The sequence below is a fragment of the Oncorhynchus keta genome, unplaced genomic scaffold, assembly GCF_023373465.1.
Source record: "Oncorhynchus keta strain PuntledgeMale-10-30-2019 unplaced genomic scaffold, Oket_V2 Un_contig_9575_pilon_pilon, whole genome shotgun sequence".
Classification (NCBI taxonomy): Eukaryota; Metazoa; Chordata; class Actinopteri; order Salmoniformes; family Salmonidae; genus Oncorhynchus; species Oncorhynchus keta.
The window spans coordinates 1-18,444 of NW_026290599.1; the positions used below are offsets into that span (position 1 = coordinate 1).

The window sequence follows — 18,444 nt, forward strand, 5'->3', positions numbered from 1 at the left end:
GGATGTAGAAGCGGTGATAACAGGCCTCTGAAACCTCTCATTTAATAGATTAACAGAAACCTCTCCTTTTATAGATTGACAGAAACCTCTCCTTTGTGGTGGCTTAGAAACCTACCAACAATAGATTACGGATGTACGAGCGGTGATAGCTGGTCTCTGAAACCTCCTCCTTTACAATAGATTGACAGGATGTAGTCTCTAGAGCGGTGATAACAGGTCTCTGAAACCTCTCCTTTAATAGATTGACAGGATGTAGAACTGATAACTGGTCTCTGAAAACTCTCCTTTAATAAATGAAACCTCTCCTTTAATAATAAATTTTAGAAACCTCTCCTTTAATAGATTGACAGGATGTAGAACGGTGATAACTGGTCTCTGAAACCTCTCCTTTAATAGATTGACAGAAACCTCTCCTTTAATAGATTGACAGAAACTCTCCTTTAATAGATTGACAGGATGTAGAACGGTGATAACAGGCCTCTGATCTCTCCTTTTAATAGATTGACAGAAACCTCTCCTTTAATAGATTGACAGGATGTAGTCTCCTAGAACGGTGATAACAGGTCTCTGAAACCTCTCCTTTGAAACCTCTCCTTTAATAGATTGACAGAACCTCTCCTTTAATAGATTGACTGAAACCTCTCCTTTAATAGATTGACAGGATGTAGAACGGTGATAACAGGTCTCTGAAACCTCTCCTTTAATAGATTGACTGAAACCTCTCCTTTAATAGATTGACTGAAACCTCTCCTTTAATAGATTGACAGGATGTAGAACGGTGATAACAGGTCTCTGAAACCTCTCCTTTAATAGATTGACTGAAACCTCTCCTTTAATAAATTGTCAGAAACCCCTCCCCTTTAATAGATTAACAGGATGTAGAACGGTGACTAACAGGCCTCTGAAACTCTCCTTTCAATATATAGACAGAAACCTCTCCTTTAATATATTGACAGAAAGCTTCTCCTTTAATAGATTGACAGGATGGTAGAACGGTGATAACAGGCCTCGACCTCTCCTTTAATAGATTGACAGAAACCTCTCCTTTTAATAGATTGACAGGATGTAGTCTAGAACGGTGATAACGAGTCTCTGGAAACCTCTCCTTTAATAGATTAACGAAACCTCTCCTTTAATAGATTGACAGAAACCTTTCCTTTAATAAATTGATTAGAAACCTCTCTTTAATAGATTGACAGGATGTAGAGCGGTGATAACAGGCCTCTGAAACCTCTCCTTTGGCAGATTAACAGAAACCTCTCCTTTTATAGATTGACAGAAACCTCTCCTTTAATAGATTGACAGAAACCTCTCCTTTAATAGATTAACAGGATGTAGAAAGCGGTGATAACTGGTCTCTGAAACCTCTCCTTTAATAGATTGACAGGATGTAGAGCGTAACAGGTCTCTGGTGATAACAGGTCTCTGAACCCTCTCCTTTAATAGATTGACTGTCTCTACAACGGTGATAGTCTCTGAAACCTCTTTGTCAGAAACCTCTCCTTTAAATGGTGAAACCTCCCTCCATTAATAGATTAACAGGATGTAGAACGGTGTATTCAGGCCTCTGAAACCTCATTTAATAGATTAACAGAAACCTCTCTTTTATAGATTGTAGAAACCTCTCCTTTAATACCTCTCCTTTAATAGACAGAAGAAACGGTGATAACAACCTCTCCTTTAATAGATTGACAGAAACCTCTCCTTTAATATACTGACAAATCCTCTCCTTTAATAGATTGACAGGATGTAGAACGGTGATAACAGGCCTCTGAAACCTCTCCTTTAATAGATTGACAGAAACCTCTCCTTTAATAGATTGACAGGATGTAGTCTCTAGAACGGTGATAACAGGTCTCTGAAACCTCTCCTTTAATAGATTGACAGAAACCTCTCCTTTTAATAGATTGACAGGATGTAGTCTCTAGAACGGTGATAACAGGTCTCTGAAACCTCTCCTTTAATAGATTGACAGGATGTAGAACGGTGATAGTCTCTGGTCTTTAATAGATTGAAACTCTCCTTTAATAGATTGACTGAAACCTCTCCTTTAATAAATTTACAGAAACCTCTCCTTTAATAGATTGACAGGATGTAGAACGGTGATAACTGAAACCTCTCCTTTAATAGATTGAAACCTCTCCTTTTAATAGATTGACAGAAACCCTCTCCTTTAATAGATTGACAGAAACCTCTCCTTTAATAGATTGACAGGATGTAGTCTCTAACGGTGATAACAGGCCTCTGAAACCTCTCCTTTAATAGATTGACACGGTGAAACCTCACCTTTAATAGATTGACAGGATGTAGGAACGGTGATAACAGGTCTTTGAAACCTCTCCTTAATAGATTGACAGAAACCTCTCCTTTAATAGATTGACTGAAACCTCCTTTAATAGATTGACAGGATGTAGAACGGTGATAACAGGCCTCTGAAACCTCTCCTTTAATAGATTGACAGAAACCTCTCCTTTAATAGATTGACTGAAACCTCTCCTTTAATAAATCTCCTTTAATAGATTGACTGAAACCTCTCCCTAATAGATTAACAGGATGTAGAACGGTGATAACAGGCCTCTGAAACCTGAAACCTCTCCTTTAATATGACAGGATAGACAGAAACCTCTCCTTTAATATATTGACAGAAACTCTCCCTTTAATAGATTGACAGGATGTAGACGTGATAACAGGCCTCTGAAACCTCTCCTTTAATAGATTGACAGAAACCTCTCCTTTAATAGATTGACAGGATGTAGTCTCTAGAACGGTGATAACAGGTCTCTGAAACCTCTCCTTTAATAGATTGACAGAAACCTTTCCTTTAATAAATTGACAGAAACCTCCTTTAATAGATTGACAGGATGTAGAACGGTGATAACAGGCCTCTGAAACCTCTCCTTTAATAGATTAACAGAAACCTCTCCTTTATAGATTGACAGAAACCTCTCCTTTAATAGATTGACAGAAACCTCTCCTTTAATAGATTAACAGGATGTAGAACGGTGATAACTGGTCTCTGAAACCTCTCCTTTAATAGATTGACAGGATGTGAACGGGGTGATAACAGGTCTCTGAACCCTCTCCTTTAATAGATTGACTGAAACCTCTCCTTTAATAAATGGTCAGAAACCTCCTTTAATAGATTAACAGGATGTAGAACGGTGATAACAGGCCTCTGAAACCTCTCCTTAATATATAGACAGAAACCTCTCCTTTAATATATTGACAGAAACCTCTCCTTAATAGATTGACAGGATGTACGGTGAGTAACAGGCCTCGAAATCTCTCCTTTAATAGATTGACAGAAACCTCTCCTTTAATAGATTGACAGGATGTAGTCTCTAGAGCGGTGATAACAGGTCTCTGAAACCTCTCCTTTAATAGATTGACAGAAACCTCTCCTTTAATAGATTGACAGAACCTCTCCTTTAATAGATTGACTGAAACCTCTCCTTTAATAGATTGACAGGATGTAGAACGGTGATAACAGGTCTCTGAAACCTCTCCTTTAATAGATTGACTGAAACCTCTCCTTTAATAGATTGACTGAAACCTCTCCTTTAATAGATTGACAGGATGTAGAACGGTGATAACAGGTCTCTGAAACCCTCCTTTAATAGATTGACTGAAACCTCTCCTTTAATAAATTGTCAGAAACCTCCCTTTAATAGATTAACAGGATGTAGAGCGGTGATATCAGGCCTCTGAAACCTCTCCTTTAATATATAGACAGAAACCTCTCCTTTAATATATTGACAGAAACCTCTCCTTTAATAGATTGACAGGATGTAGAACGGTGATAACAGGCCTCTGAAACCTCTCCTTTAATAGATTGACAGAAACCTCTCCTTTAATAGATTGACAGGATGTAGTCTCTAGAACGGTGATAACAGGTCTCTGAAACCTCTCCTTTAATAGATTGACAGAAACCTCTCCTTTAATAGATTGACAGAAACCTTTCCTTTAATAAATTGACAGAAACCTCTCCTTTAATAGATTGACAGGATGTAGAACGGTGATAACAGGCCTCTGAAACCTCTCCCTTAATAGATTAACAGAAACCTCTCCTTTTATAGATTGACAGAAACCTCTCCTTTAATAGATTGACAGAAACCTCTCCTTTAATAGATTAACAGGATGTAGAACGGTGATAACTGGTCTCTGAAACCTCTCCTTTAATAGATTGACAGGATGTAGAAGCGGTGATAACAGGTCTCTGAACCCTCTCCTTTAATAGATTGACTGAAACCTCTCCTTTAATAAATGGTCAGAAACCTCCCTTTAATAGATTAACAGGATGTAGAACGGTGATAACAGGCCTCTGAAACCTCTCCTTTAATATATAGACAGAAACCTCTCCTTTAATATATTGACAGAAACCTCTCCTTTAATAGATTGACAGGATGTAGAACGGTGATAACAGGCCTCTGAAACCTCTCCTTTAATAGATTGACAGAAACCTCTCCTTTAATAGATTGACAGGATGTAGTCTCTAGAACGGTGATAACAGGTCTCTGAAACCTCTCCTTTAATAGATTGACAGAAACCTCTCCTTTAATAGATTGACAGAACCTCTCCTTTAATAGATTGACTGAAACCTCTCCTTTAATAGATTGACAGGATGTAGAACGGTGATAACAGGTCTCTGAAACCTCTCCTTTAATAGATTGACTGAAACCTCTCCTTTAATAGATTGACTGAAACCTCTCCTTTAATAGATTGACAGGATGTAGAACGGTGATAACAGGTCTCTGAAACCTCTCCTTTAATAGATTGACTGAAACCTCTCCTTTAATAAATTGTCAGAAACCTCCCTTTAATAGATTAACAGGATGTAGAACGGTGATAACAGGCCTCTGAAACCTCTCCTTTAATATATAGACAGAAACCTCTCCTTTAATATATTGACAGAAACCTCTCCTTTAATAGATTGACAGGATGTAGAACGGTGATAACAGGCCTCTGAAACCTCTCCTTTAATAGATTGACAGAAACCTCTCCTTTAATAGATTGACAGGATGTAGTCTCTAGAACGGTGATAACAGGTCTCTGAAACCTCTCCTTTAATAGATTAACAGAAACCTCTCCTTTAATAGATTGACAGAAACCTTTCCTTTAATAAATTGACAGAAACCTCTCCTTTAATAGATTGACAGGATGTAGAACGGTGATAACAGGCCTCTGAAACCTCTCATTTAATAGATTAACAGAAACCTCTCCTTTTATAGATTGACAGAAACCTCTCCTTTAATAGATTGACAGAAACCTCTCCTTTAATAGATTAACAGGATGTAGAACGGTGATAACAGGCCTCTGAAACCTCTCCTTTAATAGATTAACAGGATGTAGTCTCTAGAACGGTGATAACAGGCCTCTGAAACCTCTCCTTTAATAGATTAACAGGATGTAGAACGGTGATAACAGGCCTCTGAAACCTCTCCTTTAATAGATTAACAGAAACTCTCCTTTTATAGATTGACAGAAACCTTTCCTTTAATAAATTGACAGAAACCTCTCCTTTAATAGATTGACAGGATGTAGAACGGTGATAACAGGCCTCTGAAACCTCTCCTTTAATAGATTAACAGAAACCTCTCCTTTTATAGATTGACAGAAACCTCTCCTTTAATAGATTGACAGAAACCTCTCCTTTAATAGATAACAGGATGTAGAACGATGATAACAGGTCTCAGAAACCTCTCCTTTAATAGATTGACAGGATGTAGAACGGTGATAACAGGTCTCAGAAACCTCTCCTTTAATATATTGACAGAAACCTCTCCTTTAATAAATTGACAGAAACCTCTCCTTTAATAGATTAACAGGATGTAGAACGGTGATAACAGGCCTCTGAAACCTCTCCTTTAATATATAGACAGAAACCTCTCCTTTAATATATTGACAGAAACCTCTCCTTTAATAGATTGACAGGATGTAGAACGGTGATAACAGGCCTCTGAAATCTCTCCTTTAATAGATTGACAGAAACCTCTCCTTTAATAGATTGACAGGATGTAGTCTCTAGAACGGTGATAACAGGTCTCTGAAACCTCTCCTTTAATAGATTGACAGAAACCTCTCCTTTAATAGATTGACAGAACCTCTCCTTTAATAGATTGACTGAAACCTCTCCTTTAATAGATTGACAGGATGTAGAACGGTGATAACAGGTCTCTGAAACCTCTCCTTTAATAGATTGACTGAAACCTCTCCTTTAATAGATTGACTGAAACCTCTCCTTTAATAGATTGACAGGATGTAGAACGGTGATAACAGGTCTCTGAAACCTCTCCTTTAATAGATTGACTGAAACCTCTCCTTTAATAAATTGTCAGAAACCTCCCTTTAATAGATTAACAGGATGTAGAACGGTGATATCAGGCCTCTGAAACCTCTTTTAATAGATTGACTGAAACCTCTCCTTTAATAAATTGACAGAAACCTCTCCTTTAATAGATTGACAGGATGTAGAACGGTGATAACAGGTCTCTGAAAACTCTCCTTTAATAGATTGGCAGAAACCTCTCCTTTAATAGATTAACAGGATGTAGTCTCTAGAACGGTGATAACAGGTCTCTGAAACCTCTCCTTTAATAGATTGACAGAAACCTCTCCTTTAATAGATTGACAGAAACCTCTCCTTTAATAGATTGACAGAAATCTTTCCTTTAATAAATTGACAGAAACCTCTCCTTTAATAGATTGACAGGATGTAGTCTCTAGAACGGTGATAACAGGCCTCTGAATCCTCTCCTTTAATAGATTAACAGGATGTAGAACGGTGATAACAGGCCTCTGAAACCTCTCATTTAATAGATTAACAGAAACCTCTACTTTTATAGATTGACAGAAACCTCTCCTTTAATAGATTAACAGGATGTAGAACGGTGATAACTGGTCTCTGAAACCTCTCCTTTAATAGATTGACAGGATGTAGAACGGTGATAACAGGTCTCTGAACCCTCTCCTTTTAATAGATTGGAAACCTCTCCTTTAATAAATGGTCAGAAACCTCCCCTTTAATAGATTAACAGGATGTAGAACGGTGATAACAGGCCTCTGAAACCTCTCCTTTAATATATAGACAGAAACCTCTCCTTTAATATATTGACAGAAACCTCTCCTTTAATAGATTGACAGGATGTAGAACGGTGATAACAGGCCTCTGAAACCTCTCCTTTAATAGATTGACAGAAACCTCTCCTTTAATAGATTGACAGGATGTAGTCTCTAGAACGGTGATAACAGGTCTCTGAAACCTCTCCTTTAATAGATTGACAGAAACCTCTCCTTTAATAGATTGACAGAACCTCTCCTTTAATAGATTGACTGAAACCTCTCCTTTAATAGATTGACAGGATGTAGAACGGTGATAACAGGTCTCTGAAACCTCTCCTTTAATAGATTGACTGAAACCTCTCCTTTAATAGATTGACTGAAACCTCTCCTTTAATAGATTGACAGGATGTAGAACGGTGATAACAGGTCTCTGAAACCTCTCCTTTAATAGATTGACTGAAACCTCTCCTTTAATAAATTGTCAGAAACCTCCCTTTAATAGACTAACAGGATGTAGAACGGTGATAACAGGCCTCTGAAACCTCTCCTTTAATATATAGACAGAAACCTCTCCTTTAATATATTGACAGAAACCTCTCCTTTAATAGATTGACAGGATGTAGAACGGTGATAACAGGCCTCTGAAACCTCTCCTTTAATAGATTGACAGAAACCTCTCCTTTAATAGATTGACAGGATGTAGTCTCTAGAACGGTGATAACAGGTCTCTGAAACCTCTCCTTTAATAGATTAACAGAAACCTCTCCTTTAATAGATTGACAGAAACCTTTCCTTTAATAAATTGACAGAAACCTCTCCTTTAATAGATTGACAGGATGTAGAACGGTGATAACAGGCCTCTGAAACCTCTCATTTAATAGATTAACAGAAACCTCTCCTTTTATAGATTGACAGAAACCTCTCCTTTAATAGATTGACAGAAACCTCTCCTTTAATAGATTAACAGGATGTAGAACGGTGATAACAGGTCTCTGAAACCTCTCCTTTAATAGATTGACAGGATGTAGTCTCTAGAACGGTGATAACAGGTCTCTGAAAACTCTCCTTTAATAGATTGGCAGAAACCTCTCCTTTAATAGATTAACAGGATGTAGTCTCTAGAACGGTGATAACAGGTCTCTGAAACCTCTCCTTTAATAGATTGACAGAAACCTCTCCTTTAATAAATTGACAGAAACCTCTCCTTTAATAGATTAACAGGATGTAGAACGGTGATAACAGGCCTCTGAAACCTCTCATTTAATAGATTAACAGAAACCTCTCCTTTTATAGATTGACAGAAACCTCTCCTTTAATAGATTGACAGAAACCTCTCCTTTAATAGATTAACAGGATGTAGAACGGTGATAACAGGTCTCTGAAACCTCTCCTTTAATAGATTGACAGAAATCTCTCCTTTAATATATTGACAGAAACCTCTCCTTTAATAGATTAACAGGATGTAGAACGGTGATAACAGGCCTCTGAAACCTCTCCTTTAATAGATTGACAGAAACCTCTCCTTTAATAGATTAACAGGATGTAGAACGGTGATAACAGGTCTCTGAAACCTCTCCTTTAATAGATTGACAGAAACCTCTCCTTTAATAGATTAACAGGATGTAGAACGGTGATAACAGGTCTCTGAAACCTCTCCTTTAATAGATTGACAGAAACCTCTCCTTTAATATATTGACAGAAACCTCTCCTTTAATAGATTGACAGGATGTAGAACGGTGATAACAGGTCTCTGAAACCTCTCCTTTAATAGATTGACAGAAACCTCTCCTTTAATAGATTAACAGGATGTAGAACGGTGATAACAGGTCTCTGAAACCTCTCCTTTAATAGATTGACAGAAACCTCTCCTTTAATAGATTAACAGGATGTAGAACGGTGATAACAGGTCTCAGAAACCTCTCCTTTAATAGATTGACAGGATGTAGTCTCTAGAACGGTGATAACAGGTCTCTGAAACCTCTCCTTTAATAGATTGACAGAAACCTCTCCTTTAATAGATTAACAGGATGTAGAACGGTGAAACCTCTCCTTTAATAAAACAGAATGAGTCCTTCAAAGATTTACCCTCCCCGCAACACACACACACACACACACACACACACACACACACTAATTCTCTCTCTCTCTCACACACTCTCCCTCGCATACACAAACATTTGTACTGTACATGAAAGCTTTGCCAAAATGTATGACATATGCACTCTACCCCCCCACACCTCTCCATGTTAGCTCCTAGGTATCCTATGATGAGGAACAACCCCCCTTATCTCCTAGGTGTCCTCTGTTTGATGAGGACCTCCCTTATCTCCTAGGATTCCTCTGTTGAGGAACAACACCCCCCTATGTTATCTCCTAGGTTTCCTCTGTTTGATGAGGACCCCCCCCCCCCCTTATCTCCTAGGTTTCCTCTGATGAGGAACAACACCCCCTATGTTATCTCCTAGGTTTCCTCTGTTTGATGAGGAACAACACCCCCCTATGTTATCTCCTAGGTTTCCTCTGTTTGATGAGGAACAACACCCCTATGTTATCTCCTAGGTTTCCTCTGTTTGATGAGGAACAACACCCCCTATGTTATCTCCTAGGTTTCCTCTGTTTGATGAGGACCCCCCTATCTTATCTCCTAGGTTTCCTCTGTTTGATGAGGACCCCCCTCTCCTTATCTTATCTCCTAGGTTTCCTCTGTTTGATGAGGAACAGGTTTTCGTCCGTGGGAAACAACTTCTCCTCCTTAGCAGCCTTCCTGTCCCTCCCGTTCTCTCTCTTCTTCTTCTTCTTCTTCTCACTAACGATCCTTCGCCGCCGCCCCAAACAGACGGTCAGGGGTGGGGGAGGCGGGGCCTGGGATGGAAGGTAGGAGGGGCTCCGGCCGAGGGGAGGGCCCTTGGGCCCCTTCTTCTTCTTCCTCTTGGTGGAGGGGCCTTGTCCTCAGAGGGAAGTCAAGAGACTCGTCTGCGGCCATTTTGTTTTTGGCCGTTTTCCGTTTTCTTCTTCTGCCTTTCCTGACTCCCGGCTGGTTCCTGTCAGCCATGTTGGATTTGGGCGTGGCTGAAGCTGTGGGTTAGGGAGAGGTGGGGAAAGAGGGGAGGTGGGGAGGAGGGAAGGAGAGGTGGGAGAGGAAGGAAGGAGAGGTGGGAAGGAGAGGAGAGGGGAGAGGAGGGGAGGAAAGAAAAGGAGAGAAGGAGGGAAGGAGAGGAGGGGGAGAGGAGGGAGGAATGGAATGGTGGAGGGTAGAGGAGAAAGGGAGAGGAGAGGAGAGGTCTGATTAAAGCAGCCGATAGCAAATCAAACAGATCCCAGAGCAGACTAACAGATCCTAGAGCAGACTAACAGACCCTAGAGCAGACTAACAGATCCCAGAGCAGACTAACAGATCCCAGAGCAGACTAACAGATCCTAGAGCAGACTAACAGATCCTAGAGCAGACTAACAGATCCCAGAGCAGACTAACAGATCCCAGAGCAGACTAACAGATCCTAGAGCAGACTAACAGATCCTAGAGCAGACTAACAGATCCTAGAGCAGACTAACAGATCCCAGAGCAGACTAACAGATCCCAGAGCAGACTAACAGATCCCAGAGCAGACTAAAATCCCATTACGGTCCACATTAATACAACTAGAAGATGGTACCTGGAGTGAAGCGCTTCCCCTCTCTGCTCTCCTTTAGTTTGCGTTTAGGAGTCCAGGGTTTCTCCTGGCCTCCGCTGAACCTGATGTGGGTACGGCTAGGAGTAGCACTATGGTAGGGTTTAGGGGGGTAGTTCTGGTACGGCCTGTAGCTCGGGTTAGAGTCGGTTCTCTGGCGTTTGCCCGGCGGATCGTCTCGGGCGTCACCGTCTGGTGAGACCTGACACGGAAACAGGCCTGCATCTTTCAACTCTACAGAGAGAGAGATGGAGAGGGAGAGAGAGATGGATGGAGAGAGAGAGAGGGATGGAGAGAGAGAGAGGGATGGAGAGAGAGAGAGAGGGATGGAGGGAGAGAGAGGGATGGAGAGAGAGAGGGAGAGGGATGGGAGGAGGGATGAGAGAGGATGGAGAGAGAGAGAGAGGATGGAGGGAGAGAGAGAAGAGAGAGGATGGAGGAGAGAGAGAGAGAGAGGGATGGAGAGAGAGAAGGATGGAGAGAGAGACAGAGGGATGGAGAGAGAGAGAGCGAGAGATGAGAGAGAGAGGATGGAGAGAGAGAGAGGGATGGAGGGAGAGAGAGGATGGAGAGAGAGACAGGGATGGAAGAGAGAGACAGAGGGATGGAGAGAGAGTGGGATGGAGAGAGAGAGAGAGGGATGGAGGGAGAGAGAGGATGGGAGAGAGAGAGGGATGGAGAGAGAGACAGAGGGATGGAGAGAGAGACAGAGGGATGGAGAGAGAGAGAGTGAGAGATGGTGAGAGAGTGAGAGGGATGGAGGGAGAGAGAGGGATGGAGAGAGAGAGGGATGGAGAGAGAGACAGAGGGATGGAGAGAGAGACAGAGGGATGGGAGAGAGAGAGAGCGAGAGATGGAGAGAGAGAGCGAGAGATGGAGAGAGAGAGAGAGGGATGGAGAGAGGGATGGAGGGAGAGAGAGGGATGGAGGGAGAGAGAGAGGGATGGAGAGAGAGAGAGAGAGGGATGGAGAGAGAGAGAGAGAGGGATGGAGAGAGAGAGAGGGATGGAGAGAGAGAGAGAGATGGAGAGAGAGAGAGAGAGAGAGAGAGAGAGAGAGAGAGAGAGAGAGGGAGAGAGAGAGAGAGATGGAGGGAGAGAGAGATGGATGAGAGAGAGAGAGGGATGGAGAGAGAGAGAGGGATGGGAGGGAGAGAGAGGGATGGAGAGAGAGAGAGGATGGAGAGAGAGAGGGATGGAGAGAGAGAGGGATGGAGAGAGAGAGGGATGGAGAGAGAGAGAGGGATGGAGGGAGAGAGAGAGAGAGGGATGGGAGGAGAGAGAGAGAGAGAGGGATGCGGAGAGAGAGAAGGATGGAGAGAGAGACAGAGGGATGGAGAGAGAGAGAGCGACTGAGATGAGAGAGAGAGGGATGGAGAGAGAGAGAGGGATGGAGGGAGAGAGAGGGATGGAGAGAGAGACAGAGGGATGAAGAGAGAGACAGAGGGATGGAGAGAGAGTGGGATGGAGAGAGAGAGGGATGGAGAGAGAGGGATGGAGAGAGAGAGGGATTGGAGAGAGAGACAGAGGGATGGAGAGAGAGACAGAGGGATGGAGAGAGAGAGAGTGAGAGATGGAGAGAGAGAGGGATGGAGGGAGAGAGAGGGATGGAGAGAGAGAGAGGGATGGAGAGAGAGACAGAGGGATGGAGAGAGAGACAGAGGGATGGAGAGAGAGAGAGCGAGAGATGGAGAGAGAGAGAGCGAGAGATGGAGAGAGAGAGAGAGGGATGGAGAGAGGGATGGAGGGAGAGAGAGGGATGGAGAGAGAGAGAGGGATGGAGAGAGAGGAGAGAGAGGGATGGAGAGAGAGAGAGGGATGGAGAGAGAGAGAGGGATGGAGAGAGAGAGAGAGAGGGAGAGAGAGAGAGAGAGAGAGAGAGAGAGAGAGAGAGAGAGAGAGAGGGAGGGAGAGAGAGAGAGGGATGGAGAGAGAGAGAGAGGGAGGGAGAGAGAGAGAGAGAGAGAGAGAGAGAGAGAGAGAGAGAGAGAGGGAGGGAGAGAGAGACAGAGGGATGGAGAGAGAGAGAGACGGAGGGATGGAGAGAGAGAGAGACGGAGGGATGGAGAGAGAGACACAGAGGATGGAGAGAGAGACACAGAGGGATGGAGAGAGAGAGGAGACGGAGGGATGGAGAGAGAGAGAGAGAGGGATGGAGAGAGAGAGAGAGAGATGGAGGGATGGAGAGAGAGAGACAGAGGGATGGAGAGAGAGAGAGACGGAGGGATGGAGAGAGAGACACAGAGGGATGGAGAGAGAGAGAGGAATGGGAGAGAGAGACACAGAGGGATGAGAGAGAGAGACAGAGGATGGGAGAGAGAGAGACGGAGGGATGGAGAGAGGACCTGACACAGAGGATGGAGAGAGAGAGATGGAGGGATGGAGAGAGAGACACAGAGGGATGGGGAGAGAGAGAGAGATGGAGGGATGGAGAGAGAGACACAGAGGGATGGAGAGAGAGAGAGAGAGATGGAGGGATGGAGAGAGAGAGAGGGATGGAGAGAGAGACACAGAGGGATGGAGAGAGAGAGAGGAATGGAGAGAGAGACACAGAGGATGGAGAGACACAGAGGGATGGAGGGAGAGAGGGATGGAGAGAGTTTAGTGTGTAATGAGGTGTCTGTGTAATGAGGTGTCTGTGCTGAGTTTGAGTGTGTGTGTGTGTGTGTGTGTGTGTGTGGTGTGTGTGTGTGTGTGTGTGTGTGTGTGTGTGTGTGTGTGTGTGTGTGTGTGTGTGTGTGTGTGTGTGTGTGTGTGTGTGTGTGTGTGGGACCTGTAGTGTGGGAGGGTGTGTGTGTGTCTGGTGTGTGTGTGTTGAGGTGTGTGTGTGTGTGTTGAGGTGACTGTGTGTGTGTGTGTGTGTGTGTGTGTGTGTGTGTGTGTGTGTGTGTGTGTGTGTGTGTGTACCTTGAACTCTGAGCTGAGCTCAGGGTAATCTCGGTTGCGGATGGAGAGGCGAGAGTCATATTGGTTGATGAAGGGAGAGTTGGGAGGGAAACACCCAAACATCCTCCTCACTGAGCAGTCCTACACACACACACACACACAGACACACACACACACACACACACACACACACACACACACACACACACACACACACACACACACACACACAGAGACAGAGACAGAGACAGAGACAGAGACAGAGACAGAGACAGAGACAGAGACACACACACACACACACACACACACACACACACACACACACACACACACACACACACACACACACACACACACACACACACACACACACACACACACACACACACACACACACACACATCCAGTCCAGTTCAGACAGTATTGTAGAGATGAATCAGGGAGTACTTCCCAAAATGGCCCCCTATTCCCTACATAGTGCACTACTTTTGACCAGAGGCCCTGTGGGTAGTGCACTGTCTAGGGGATAGGGGACAGATACTCACAAATCCAAAATGGCTCCCTATTCCCAACATAGTGCACTACTTTTGACCAGAGGCCCTGTGGGTAGTGCACTGTCTCGGGGATAGGGGACAGAGCGGACAGATACTCACAAATCCAAAATGGCCCCTGAGAGAACAGTTATAACAGCAGGGGTTGGTCCTGGCGTTGTCCTCTCCTTCTACCACCAGTACAGGACCTGCCTTAGTCTGGGAGGGAGAGATACAGGACCTGACTTAGTCTGGGAGGGAGAGATACAGGACCTGACTTAGTCTGGGAGGGAGAGATACAGGACCTGACTTAGTCTGGGAGGGAGAGATACAGGACCTGACTTAGTCTGGGAGGGAGAGATACAGGACCTGACTTAGTCTGGGGGGGGAGAGATACAGGACCTGACTTAGTCTGGGAGGGAGAGATACAGGACCTGACTTAGTCTGGGAGGGAGAGATACAGGACCTGACTTAGTCTGGGTGGGGAGAGAGATACAGGACCTGACTTAGTCTGGGAGGGGAGAGATACAGGACCTGCCTTAGTCTGGGAGGGAGAGATACAGGACCTGACTTAGTCTGGGTGGGGGAGAGATACAGGACCTGACTTAGTCTGGGAGGGAGAGATACAGGACCTGCCTTAGTCTGGGAGGGAGAGATACAGGACCTGACTTAGTCTGGGAGGGAGAGATACAGGACCTGACTTAGTCTGTGGGGGAGAGATACAGGACCTGACTTAGTCTGGGGGGGAGAGATACAGGACCTGACTTAGTCTGGGTGGGGAGAGAGATACAGGACCTGACTTAGTCTGGGAGGGAGAGATACAGGACCTGCCTTAGTCTGGGGGGGAGAGATACAGGACCTGCCTTAGTCTGTGGGGGAGAGAGATACAGGACCTGACTTAGTCTGGGAGGGGAGAGAGATACAGGACCTGCCTTAGTCTGGGAGGGAGAGATACAGGACCTGCCTTAGTCTGTGGGGGAGAGAGATACAGGACCTGACTTAGTCTGGGGGGAGAGATACAGGACCTGACTTAGTCTGTGGGGGAGAGATACAGGACCTGACTTAGTCTGGGAGGGAGAGATACAGGACCTGCCTTAGTCTGGGAGGGAGAGATACAGGACCTGACTTAGTCTGGGGGGGAGAGATACAGGACCTGACTTAGTCTGGGTGGGGAGAGAGATACAGGACCTGACTTAGTCTGTGGGGGAGAGAGATACAGGACCTGACTTAGTCTGGGAGGGGAGAGAGATACAGGACCTGACTTAGTCTGGGAGGGAGAGATACAGGACCTGACTTAGTCTGGGGGGGGAGAGATACAGGACCTGACTTCGTCTGGGAGGGAGAGAGATACAGGACCTGACTTAGTCTGGGTGGGGAGAGATACAGGACCTGACTTAGTCTGGCTGGGGAGAGATACAGGACCTGACTTAGTCTGGGAGGGAGAGATACAGGACCTGACTTAGTCTGTGCGGGGGAGAGATACAGGACCTGACTTAGTCTGGGGGGGAGAGAGATACAGGACCTGACTTAGTCTGGGTGGGGAGAGATACAGGACCTGACTTAGTCTGGGAGGGAGAGATACAGGACCTGACTTAGTCTGTGGGGGAGGGTTAGGGTTAGGTAACCCGACTCCCAAAGTCATCCAATCGTTATAATACATTTGAAGCCTGAAGCGTGGTCAACTATTTCAGCATCGCTCTGAGACAAGCGTGGTCAACTATTTCAGCATTGCTCTGAGACAAGCGTGGTCAACTATTTCAGCATCGCTCTGAGACAAGCGTGGTCAACTATTTCAGCATCGTTCTGAGACAAGCGTGGTCAACTATTTCAGCATCGCTCTGAGACAAGCGTGGTCAACTATTTCAGCATCGTTCTGAGACAAGCGTGGTCAACTATTTCAGCATCGCTCTGAGACAAGCGTGGTCAACTATTTCAGCATCGTTCTGAGACAAGCGTGGTCAACTATTTCAGCATCGCTCTGAGACAAGCGTGGTCAGGACTATTTTCAGCATCGCTCTGAGACAAGCGTGGTCAGGACTATTTCACACCAATCTGAGACAGGAGCGTGGTCAGGACCTGATTTCACACTGCTTTGATTCCCCACACGTCTCATAAACCTAATATATCAAAGCCCCTCCCTATTCCCTCCCCCATCCCTCCCTCCTCTAAAGTCTCATCCCTCCCCATTCTCTCCCCTCATCCCTCACTCCATCCATCCATCCTCTCCTCATTTCCCTCCCCATTCTCTCCCCCTCATCCCTGAGACAAGCGTCCATCCATCCATCCTCTCGTGGTCTCATCCCTCCCCATTCTCTCCCCCATCCCTCAGCTCCATCCATCCATCCTCTCCTCATCCCTCCCCATTCCCCCCTCATCCCTGACTCCATCCCTCTCCTCATCCCTCCCCCTATTCTCTCCCCCTCATCCCTCACTCCATCCATCCATCCCTCTCCTCATCCCTCCCCCTCATCCCTCCTCCATCCATCCATCCTCTCCTCATCCCTCCTATTCTCTCCCCCTCATCCCTCACTCCATCCATCCATCCTCTCCTCATCCCTCCCCATTCTCTCCCCCTCATCCCCATCCATCCATCCATCCTCTCCTCATCCCTCCCTATTCTCTCCCCTCATCCCTCACTCCCATCCTCTCTCCTCATCCCTCATCCCTCACTCCATCCATCCATCCATCTCTCCTCATCCCTCCCTATTCTCTCCCCCTCATCCCTCATTCCATCCATCCATCCTCTCCTCATCCCTCCCTATTCTCTCCCCCTCATCCCTCACTCCATCCATCCATCCTCTCCTCATCCCTCCCCATTCTCTCCCCCTCATCCCTCACTCCATCCATCCATCCTCTCCTCATCCCTCCCCATTTTCCCCCTCATCCCTGATCCATCCATCCTCTCCTCATCCCTCCCTATTCTCTCCCCCTCATCCCTCACTCCATCCATCCATCCTCTCCTCATCCCTCCCCTCATCCCTCATCCATCCATCCATCCTCTCCTCATCCCTCCTATTCTCTCCCCCTCATCCCTCCTCCATCCATCCATCCTCTCCTCATCCCTCCCCATTCTCTCCCCTCATCCCTCACTCCATCCATCCATCCTCTCCTCATCCCTCCCATTCCCCCCCTCATCCCTGACTCCATCCATCCTCCCTCATCCCTCCCTATTCTCTCCCCCTCATCCCTCACTCCATCCATCCATCCTCTCCTCATCCCTCCCCCTCATCCCCCTCATCCCTCCATCCATCCATCCATCTCCTCATCCCTCCCTATTCTCTCCCCCTCATCCCTCACTCCATCCATCCATCCTCTCCTCATCCCTCCCCATTCTCTCCCCCTCATCCCTCACTCCATCCATCCATCCATCCTCTCCTCATCCCTCCCTATTCTCTCCCCCTCATCCCTCCTCCATCCATCCATCCTCTCCTCATCCCTCCCTATTCTCTCCCCCTCATCCCTCCTCCATCCATCCATCCTCTCCTCATCCCTCCCTATTCTCTCCCCCTCATCCCTCACTCCATCCATCCATCCTCTCCTCATCCCTCCTATTCTCTCCCCCTCATCCCTCACTCCATCCATCCATCCTCTCCTCATCCCTCCTATTCTCTCCCCCTCATCCCTCACTCCATCCATCCATCCTCTCCTCATCCCTCCCTATTCTCTCCCCCCTCATCCCTCACTCCATCCATCCATCCTCTCCTCATCCCTCCCTATTCTCTCCCCCTCATCCCTCACTCCATCCATCCATCCTCTCCTCATCCCTCCCTATTCTCTCCCCCTCATCCCTCTCTCCATCCATCCATCCTCTCCTCATCCCTCCCTATTCTCTCCCCCTCATCCCTCACTCCATCCATCCATCCTCTCCTCATCCCTCCCTATTCTCTCCCCCCTCATCCCTCACTCCATCCATCCATCCTCTCCTCATCCCTCCCTATTCTCTCCCCCCTCATCCCTCACTCCATCCATCCATCCTCTCCTCATCCCTCCCTATTCTCTCCCCCCTCATCCCTCACTCCATCCATCCATCCTCTCCTCATCCCTCCCTATTCTCTCCCCTCATCCCTCACTCCATCCATCCATCTCTCTCCTCATCCCTCCCTATTCTCTCCCCCTCATCCTCTCATCCATCCATCCATCTCTCCTCATCCCTCCCCTATCCTTTATCCTCTCTCCCCCTCATCCCTCACTCCATCCATCCATCCTCTCCTCATCCCTCCCTATTCTCTCCCCCTCATCCTCACTCCATCCATCCATCCTCCTCCTCATCCCTCCCTTCCCCTCTCCCCCCTCCTCATCCCT

At 45.9% G+C, this 18,444-nt stretch overlaps 2 long non-coding RNA genes across 61 annotated transcripts; both read right to left on the reverse strand.

Annotated features, from left to right (window-relative positions):
- Window positions 1–322: 322 nt before the first annotated feature.
- On the reverse strand, window positions 323–9,215 carry LOC127927136 (uncharacterized). 27 transcript variants are annotated; one of them, XR_008126287.1, is made up of 10 exons: window positions 9,104–9,215; window positions 8,763–8,816; window positions 8,551–8,630; window positions 8,259–8,444; window positions 6,523–6,687; window positions 5,804–5,857; window positions 5,619–5,644; window positions 2,728–2,814; window positions 1,779–1,865; window positions 329–408 (listed from the first exon to the last, which is right to left on the reverse strand). It is a non-coding gene; the product is annotated as an uncharacterized LOC127927136 (long non-coding RNA). The 27 variants fall into 27 exon arrangements; XR_008126292.1 differs by lacking the exons at window positions 2,728–2,814; window positions 5,619–5,644; window positions 5,804–5,857 and adding an exon at window positions 5,135–5,188 and having other exon boundaries at window positions 1,779–1,891; XR_008126288.1 differs by lacking the exons at window positions 1,779–1,865; window positions 5,619–5,644; window positions 5,804–5,857 and adding an exon at window positions 5,135–5,188 and having other exon boundaries at window positions 2,702–2,814.
- Window positions 9,216–10,035: 820 nt separating this feature from the next.
- Window positions 10,036–15,734, reverse strand: LOC127927135 (uncharacterized). Of its 34 annotated transcripts, none has more exons than XR_008126276.1 (8): window positions 15,264–15,278; window positions 14,903–14,969; window positions 14,807–14,838; window positions 14,545–14,643; window positions 14,266–14,415; window positions 13,634–13,753; window positions 10,713–10,961; window positions 10,036–10,134 (listed from the first exon to the last, which is right to left on the reverse strand). It is a non-coding gene; the product is annotated as an uncharacterized LOC127927135 (long non-coding RNA). The 34 variants fall into 34 exon arrangements; XR_008126268.1 differs by having other exon boundaries at window positions 14,266–14,447; XR_008126263.1 differs by having other exon boundaries at window positions 14,266–14,479.
- Window positions 15,735–18,444: the final 2,710 nt, after the last annotated feature.